At 47.8% G+C, this 8797-nt stretch overlaps 1 pseudogene; it reads left to right on the top strand.

Annotated features, from left to right (window-relative positions):
• Positions 1 to 5517: 5517 nt before the first annotated feature.
• Positions 5518 to 7506, top strand: LOC119349429 (annotated as a pseudogene).
• The last annotated feature ends 1291 nt before the right edge of the window (positions 7507 to 8797 follow it).

The raw sequence follows: 8797 nt of genomic DNA, 5'->3' as shown, positions 1-8797 counted from the left end.
TACTAGCACTCATGCATAAAGGATGCAGCCCATGTTTTACTTGATAAGAAATCAAATCAGTGCACAGCTCCAGCTCAATTGTAATCGAGCAAGTTCCTACCAGGTGGATCCCAAAGTTGGATGTACTGATATCATAAGTATCAATTTTGGTTAGAGCAGTAGCTGACCATGGGGGCTTGGGTTGCAATAACAAATGCTCCTCGAATATGTCCACAGCTAAAGCAAGCATCTCCCAATAGAACCCATAGGAAGTCTCACACTGGAGCAAACATATGAAAGGCTCCTCCATGGGAATCATCTCACAACAGCAAACTGGAATAAAATCCTCATCTCTGAACAAGAATAGCACTAGCCCAGCACTGAACCATGAAACATCATGTGGTTGATTATGTATACCTGAATATGGCTCATCAGGATAGCCGTCATTTGAATGATACTTGAAAGTGGGCCATGGTCTAGGCCTGAACAAGTGTCCTGTATGACTGATCCTCACTCGTACAGGCGACATTTGAATAATATTCCCAGTTGTTGCACGATCTGGAGGGCGCCCAGACTGCAGCTTTGCACCCGACAAACAACAGAAGGACTCTTCCATGGAATTCGACCGACGATAAGGAACTTGAGGAGAACTCACATTACTGAATGGTAATGGTACTAGCTCAACACTGAACCCTGAAACTTCATGTGGCTGGTAATGTGAACCTGAAGATAGCTCCTCGAGATAACCTGAAACGGAATAATATTTGAGCGACCGCCACAGTCTTGGTCTGAATAGGCGTTTCATGTTTCCGACCCGCTGTCGCAAAGGCGGTGGCCATGGCTCCTGCCTGATTCCTTGCTGTACTGGTGGCAAGCACCAGGTTGTGCTCTTTTCAACAAGGTGATTGCTATATTCTGCTTGTGCAACCAGCCACTGGTGCCGCAGGTGTTCTGAATGATCAGGGTGAACCAAACTGAATGGTGCATAGGTTGGAGGGAGTATACTCATGGCAAACATAGACTTCATTGAGGCGCTCGCAGGGACGGGGTATTCTGTCGAGCATGTGGTCGGCGCCAGTGCAGCAAGGTTGTCAGAGATGATGAGGATGACGATGTGATCCCTCTTGCTGGTTACCTGGCCGGAGGTGTTGATGCACGGCAGTAATGAGGCATCTAGCTCCAATACGCCAGCCTTGGGGTCGACGTCGGTGATGGCTGCCACCGTGGTGACGATCTTGAAGGCCACCTCCTGGTGGATGAGGTCATCCACGGGCTCAAGGTGGGCGGTTGTGACAGCGTCGTGGACCTTATGGACGCTGGCGATGGAGGCGACCTCGGTCAGGCACTCTATCGAACAGGTGACGGGCACTCTCTCGATGCAGACCGAGGCTGCATCATGGGCGACCGCAGGGGTCTCCTGGGCCTGGGTGGTGGTGGAGAAGACGTCGGGGACGACCGCCGGGGCTCTGGTGTCGTCGGTGAGGCCGCCATCGGCTGTCGTGCCCATGGGGCAAGCCGGCTGCGTGGTCGAGACGCCTGTGAGGATCTTTAACATCCGCGCGTGCTTCTTGTCCACGGCGTCGTAGCGCGCCATGGTCCGGGCGTGGTAATCGTCCAAGTAGGCCTTCAGCTCCGGGTGCATGGTGGTGGAAGAAATTGATGAACTCAGAAAAAAAAATTGGGCAAAAATTGGACGAACTCGGAAAAATTTGTGGCGAATCGGAAGGGTGGAAGGAGGCTCTGATGCCACGATGTTAGGAACCCACTCACAGATTACTCCATTACAGGGGAATCAAGGTCTGATACAAAGGAATTTGAGAGGGAGGAAGAAGGAAGTACAGGAGGTAGGAGAAGGAGGAAGCCGCCGTGCCGTTTGCCTGATCCAAGCCCGGATAACCTTTCGATGCTGCTCTCCCGTGAATACTTGTAGTCAGCCCTCGGAGTGGCAACCCATCAGGCCCGGCCCATATGCTGGTGGGCTTGCTGCTTCGGCTGCCCGGTTTGTGCTGCAGCCAAAGTATTTTGGGTCGCTGACATCCCCTCCTCCTTAATAACTGGCTTGCCCTCAAGCCGGTGCCCCTTAGCCGCTGGTTCCTGAAAGCTTGTGTCTTGTAGATGCAGTTTGAGCATATGCAAGGTGCCATCAGTGAGCCGAGGAGGAGAACACGGGTCTTGAAGTTCTGCATATCCGCAAAATTCAATCCTCCTGGATCCCATGTCATTTCCAACTTCGTGGTGCCCGTGCCACACTCCCTCACATCAACACTTATGGTGAATGGATATTCAAATTGAACCCAAGCAAGGAAGGGGCAGCCGTTATAACCAGACACTCGAAGCTGAGCAAGGCAACCGTTGCTTTCCACGGCAAGAACTGAGAACTCGACTTTATTTGGTCTGGCTGCCGGAAGCAAGACCTTGCTGCTGTTTTTTGGTGACAGAAAATTCAGATCCTTGGGCATGGTATATCCGTGAAGTCCCTCATTTGCAACTTGCATGAGTTCAGACATGCATGTGTCAGCATCATGTACATAGGATGACAAGTGTGAATTGGGATTGCACCCAAGCTCATATATCCATCTGTCTAAGAAGTATGCGCTCCATTTATATTTGAATAGATCGCCATCAGCCTGTATACTTGCATATACAGGAACTACCCAGTGATGAACTGAATCATCGACAAGTATAGGGAGGATACACAAACTGGCTCGACCGGAGTCCCCCATTTTCAAATATGCACGAGTTGTTCGCCGATTTGAAAAGAGCAACCAATCCCAGTCATGAGGAATTACCTGCTCAAACCTGCAATCTGACAACAAATGATAAGTTCCCGCAGATATAAGATGCTGGTAACCACACTGTTCCCAAGCTTCAGTACTCATCAGTGGATCCATCTCCATGGGCAAGAAAGTAGCACATAGCTCAAAAGATTGAATAGTGACACTTTGACTCCTCATAATTTTGCTAAGGGTACACTGATAGACCATGTAGCCAGCAACCCAAAATCCATGCGCATGAGCATCTGTGAAAAGTGCCTGTACTAACGGATTTTTGTCCTCTGATGTTCTCTTTTCTGTAAGTGGCCTGATCAATAGTATACAATATGGTGTACATGTGAAGGCGCGGTACAGAAATTTGGTCAGCACAGCAAGCTGAATTCTTGCTCTTGAACCATCATCTAAATGTTCAAGTCTGCATTCTCTAGCAAAACAGCCACTCCACTTAAATTTATCTTGTACTGTTTCCTGCAATTTATCAGGGGTACAAATGCCACCAACTACATGCTCCAATATGTGATGATCATAAAATTCCCGTTGATCCTGGATTTTACATGCCAGATATCTACCGTTGTACTGTTTCTCCAGACAAAAACAACATGCCCACTGCCTGACTTGTTCATGAACATCAATATGTAGTTCAGACCATATACTCAAATAGTCCTCAAAAAGAGAAACAGGAGCAACACGAACTTCATTCTGTTTCAAATATGCTTGAGTAGAGCCAAACTCAAAGTAACATGTTTGTTCACACTGAATACCCGATGATTGCAACGGTTTTTGAGTACCCATAGCCATGGCCCCAACAATAAGCTCTCTCTCTGAAGATAATGGCCAATCAAACATCAACACCAACAATGCTCTACTAGCACTCATGCATAAAGGATGCAGCCCAGGTTTTACTTGATAAGAAATCAAATCAGTGCACAGCTCCAGCTCAATTGTAATCGAGCAAGTTCCTACCAGGTGGATCCCAAAGTTGGATGTACTGATATCATAAGTATCAATTTTGGTTAGAGCAGTAGCTGACCATGGGGGCTTGGGTTGCAATAACAAATGCTCCTTGAATATGTCCACAGCTAAAGCAAGCATCTCCCAATAGAACCCATAGGAAGTCTCACACTGGAGCAAACATATGAAAGGCTCCTCCATGGGAATCATCTCACAACAGCAAACTGGAATAAAATCCTCATCTCTGAACAAGAATAGCACTAGCCCAGCACTGAACCATGAAACATCATGTGGTTGATTATGTATACCTGAATATGGCTCATCAGGATAGCCGTCATTTGAATGATACTTGAAAGTGGGCCATGGTCTAGGCCTGAACAAGTGTCCTGTATGACTGATCCTCACTCGTACAGGCGACATTTGAATAATATTCCCAGTTGTTGCACGATCTGGAGGGCGCCCAGACTGCAGCTTTGCACCCGACAAACAACAGAAGGACTCTTCCATGGAATTCGACCGATGATAAGGAACTTGAGGAGAACTCACATTACTGAATGGTAATGGTACTAGCTCAACACTGAACCCTGAAACTTCATGTGGCTGGTAATGTGAACCTGAAGATAGCTCCTCGAGATAACCTGAAACTGAATAATATTTGAGCGACCGCCACAGTCTTGGTCTGAATAGGCGTTTCATGTTTCCGACCCGCTGTCGCAAAGGCGGTGGCCATGGCTCCTGCCTGATTCCTTGCTGTACTGGTGGCAAGCACCAGGTTGTGCTCTTTTCAACAAGGTGATTGCTATATTCTGCTTGTGCAACCAGCCACTGGTGCCGCAGGTGTTCTGAATGATCAGGGTGAACCAAACTGAATGGTGCATAGGTTGGAGGGAGTATACTCATGGCGAACATAGAATTCATTGAGGCGCTCGCAGGGACGGGGTATTCTGTCGAGCATGTGGTCGGCGCCAGTGCAGCAAGGTTGTCAGAGATGATGAGGATGACGATGTGATCCCTCTTGCTGGTTACCTGGCCGGAGGTGTTGATGCACAGCAGTAATGAGGCATCTAGCTCCAATACGCCAGCCTTGGGGTCGACGTCGGTGATGGCTGCCACCGTGGTGACGATCTTGAAGGCCACCTCCTGGTGGATGAGGTCATCCACGGGCTCGAGGTGGGCGGTTGTGGCAGCGTCGTGGACCTCGTTGACGCTGGCGATGGAGGCGACCTCGGTCAGGCACTCTATCGAACAGGTGACGGGCACTCTCTCGATGCAGACTGAGGCTGCATCATGGGCGACCGCAGGGGTCTCCTGGGCCTGGGTGGTGGTGGAGAAGACGTCGGGGACGATCGCCGGGGCTCTGGTGTCGTCGGTGAGGCCGCCATCGGCTGCCGTGCCCATGGGGCAAGCCGGCTGCGTGGTCGAGACGCCTGTGAGGATCTTCAACATCCGCGCGTGCTGCTTGTCCACGGCGTCGTAGCGTGCCATGGTCCGGGCGTGGTAATCATCCAAGTAGGCCTTCGGCTCCGGGTGCATGGTGGTGGAAGAAATTGATGAACTCAGAAAAAAATTGGGCAAAAATTGGACGAACTCAGAAAAATTTGTGGCGAATCGGAAGGGTGGAAGGAGGCTCTGATGCCACGATGTTAGGAACCCACTCACAGATTACTCCATTACAGGGGAATCAAGGTCTGATACAAAGGAATTGGAGAGGGAGGAAGAAGGAAGTACAGGAGGTAGGAGAAGGAGGAAGCCGCCGTGCCGTTTGCCTGATCCAAGCCCGGATAACCTTTCGCTGCTGCTCTCCCGTGAATACTTGTAGTCAGCCCTCGGAGTGGCAACCCATCAGGCCCGGCCCATATGCTGGTGGGCTCGCTGCTTCGGCTGCCCGGTTTGTGCTGCAGCCAAAGTATTTTGGGTCGCTGACACTTTTTCATGGATTCATTACCACCATCGCCAGAAAACAACACATCGTGGAGACACGGCTGTCACATCACTTGGCTCGCCACTTCTCGATTTTCAACGATCTCCAGCTCCGTGGCTCTGATAGAATTGATAAATTCTTCCAGGGGCTCTCTGAATCATCTCGAGTATCCCTGCTCAAGGTGCTCGATCTAGAAGGTTGTCAGTGCTTTGGGAAGAACCGGCAGTACCTCAAGGACATCTGCAGCAAGATGTTACTTCTCAAGTATCTAAGCCTCAGGAGAACAGATATTACCGAGCTACCTAGTGAAATCAACAACCTCCATGAGCTAGAGGTATTGGATATCCGAGAAACCGATGTGCCTCCACATGCAACAGCAAATATCCTGCTATTGAAGCTGAAGCGTCTGCTTGCTGGTCACATTGATCTGAATGCAAGCAAGTTTGGCTCTAGTGGCCGGGTTCCTCGTAGGATCGGCAAAATGGTAAACATGGAGGTCCTATCTAATGTCCAGGCCAAGCATAGTCATGATTTAAAAGATATTGGAAAGCTATGGCAGCTGAGGAAGCTAGGTGTGGTTATTGATGATAAGGATAGCCACCTCAGGAATTTGCTTCAGACAATCAGTGACCTCCGTGAGTCCCTCCGTTCTCTGACAATCACTGCTAGTGTTCCGGTAGCCACACAATGCGAGGTACTCCTTCCAGTGCAGATTTACCAGATGGCATTGGCTCTCTCTTAGAAAACCAACCCAAGATGCTTGAGAGTCTAAGCATCAGGGGAATCAGTCTAAATCCATTGTTCATAAAAGGTGACAACAATAAACTTGCCAAGGTAACTCTTAGGAGCACCCTGCTGAGCCAAGATGATCTGAAAGTCCTTGCTGAGCTGCCAAAGTTACGGTGTGTCAGGCTCCAGCATGTTACATGCATCGAGCCCGTGCTCAACTTCAAGAGAGGTCAATTTAGATGCCTCAAGTACCTTCTTGTTGAGGAGTCGGACTTGACTATCACTTTTGAGCATGGAGCAGCATGTGAGCTCGAGAAGATGGTTTTGTCTTTCAGCAAAGGTTCTATTTCTGGAGTTGACAGGCTTCCAAACTTGAAAGAGCTTGAGTTGAATAACAGCTTCTGCGGCAGGCTGCTATCATCATTTGGCAATGTCTCACAAATAGCCAAGCTGACTCTTCGTGGTACATTGCTAGAGCAAGACGCTCTACAAATACTCGCCAAGAAACCAAATCTATGATGTCTCGTGCTCTTGAACGAGTCTTTTGGTGGAATACAGAACGAGATTACATTAAAAGATGAGTTCTTATGGCTCAACCATCTTGTTGTTGACTGCTCGGCCATCACCAGGATCGTCTTCACCAGCGGATCTGCTCCTAGGCTTGAGAAGATTGTCTGGTCATCTTTCACATCTCTCTCCGGTATCCACAAACTTGCCAGTTTGAAGGTGCTTGAATTCAACGGTGGTCAAGTCCCCGATGAGGTGAGAGAGGGCATCGAAAAGCATAAAAACAAGCTTAGCCTTAAACTTATGGACCAAAAACTTTAAGACTGAGCAAAAGGAGATGAACAAGAGGACGACGACGATGCTGCAAGAGTCTCTTTCTGCTGGAAAGAAACAGGTTCGACGCTGGAAGGGCCTCTTCTCCTTTGATCCCATAGTGTGGTTTGCGTGTGCTAAGTGTGGATTGCAATCTGTTCTGCTTGTATGTTAATTTCTTTCTGTTGTACAACTAAGTATGTGTGTTTACTTTCTCCACATGGGTGCCTTGTGACTCTGACTGGGCATAAATGGTTGTATCTATGCTTGCATTTGAATTTGTGTGGCTTTCCTCTGTATCGAACATTATATGTATTCATGTAATAAGTGCAATGTTTGTGCACACATTTGACTTCTTATATTAATGTAAAGTGTGATTTCAGTATGTTTTGATTGGGTTCTGCAACTCAAAGATGAATTGGTGTGTGTCATGAATCATGATGAGTAGCTGTTGCACTAATGCCTGCCTGGGTACTTGAAGCAGAACTTTATGCAGATTAAGTATGTGCGATCCACAATCTGTCTGCATTTCTGATTGCCGGGCAACAAGCATTATTCAGACACCTGCATTGTTTGCTAGTATATTTCTGTGACGCCCGGATAATTAAGCTACAGTAACCCTCTACTAGTGATGCCGCATCACCTAGATTACTGTGACAAATCTCGCGTTAGTTCGAAACCGATTCAAATTCGAATTCAAAATCAAGTCAAACATTAAAGGTTTTCTGATATTAAAACTAAAATGTTCGGGTGGTTCCAAATAATTCATAAGTAATTATAGTGGAGGAACCACACTTTTATAAAAGGCATAAATACTCTAAAATGTTTTGAATAGTAGCAAAAACAATTAGTTGAATTCCTTTTACAATAAATAAAATATTAAACTATTTTATTTAGTTACCCAAATTAATGTGGCAGTAGTATGTATAAGCAATACCAATTTAGGAACCGTTGGTGTATTTTGTAAAACTAAAATAAAAGAAAACTACACATAAAACAGAAAAGAAAAGTAAAAAGAAAAGGCAAAGCAAAAAAAAACAAAAGGAAAGAGAGAAGGCCCCCCCCCCACTGGGCTTCGGCCCAGCAGGCCGGCCCAGTCGACCACCGGCCCAGCCGGCCACCCCGCACTCCCTATTACCACCTCCCCCGAACCCTAACCCTCACCCGATCCCCACTCTCCCTCGTCCCCTCCCTGCGCCGTCGCCCACTCACCCACAGGAGGGGCGCCCCCTGTTCGATCCCTTCCCCCCCGGCACCCCGTCGCCGGCGCCCACCCTGACGCCGTCCTCCTCGCCTCCTCCCCTCCCGATCTGGGAGCCCCAACGCCGTGCCCGACCGGCCATCGCCGCCCGGGGACCCCTCCCTCGCCGGACGCCTCACCCGATCCGCTAAGGCCCAGTGGCCCGATGACAACGGGGGCCCACGCCCCATAACGAATTAAAAAATAAAAATAAAAAATAAAATAAATAAATAAATAAATAATAAAAATGATTTAATAAGATTAATTATTAATTAATTAATTATCTAATGAATTAATTAAGTTAATTAATCCGTGTTAATTAATTTAATTAACTAGTTAGGTTAATTAAATAGTAATTAAATTAACTAATCTGTAATTAACCTA

This window comes from Triticum dicoccoides, chromosome 1B (assembly GCF_002162155.2).
Source record: "Triticum dicoccoides isolate Atlit2015 ecotype Zavitan chromosome 1B, WEW_v2.0, whole genome shotgun sequence".
Taxonomy (NCBI): Eukaryota; Viridiplantae; Streptophyta; class Magnoliopsida; order Poales; family Poaceae; genus Triticum; species Triticum dicoccoides.
Note: the sequence above shows the minus strand (reverse complement) of the source record. Positions and strands in the feature narration are given on the sequence as shown.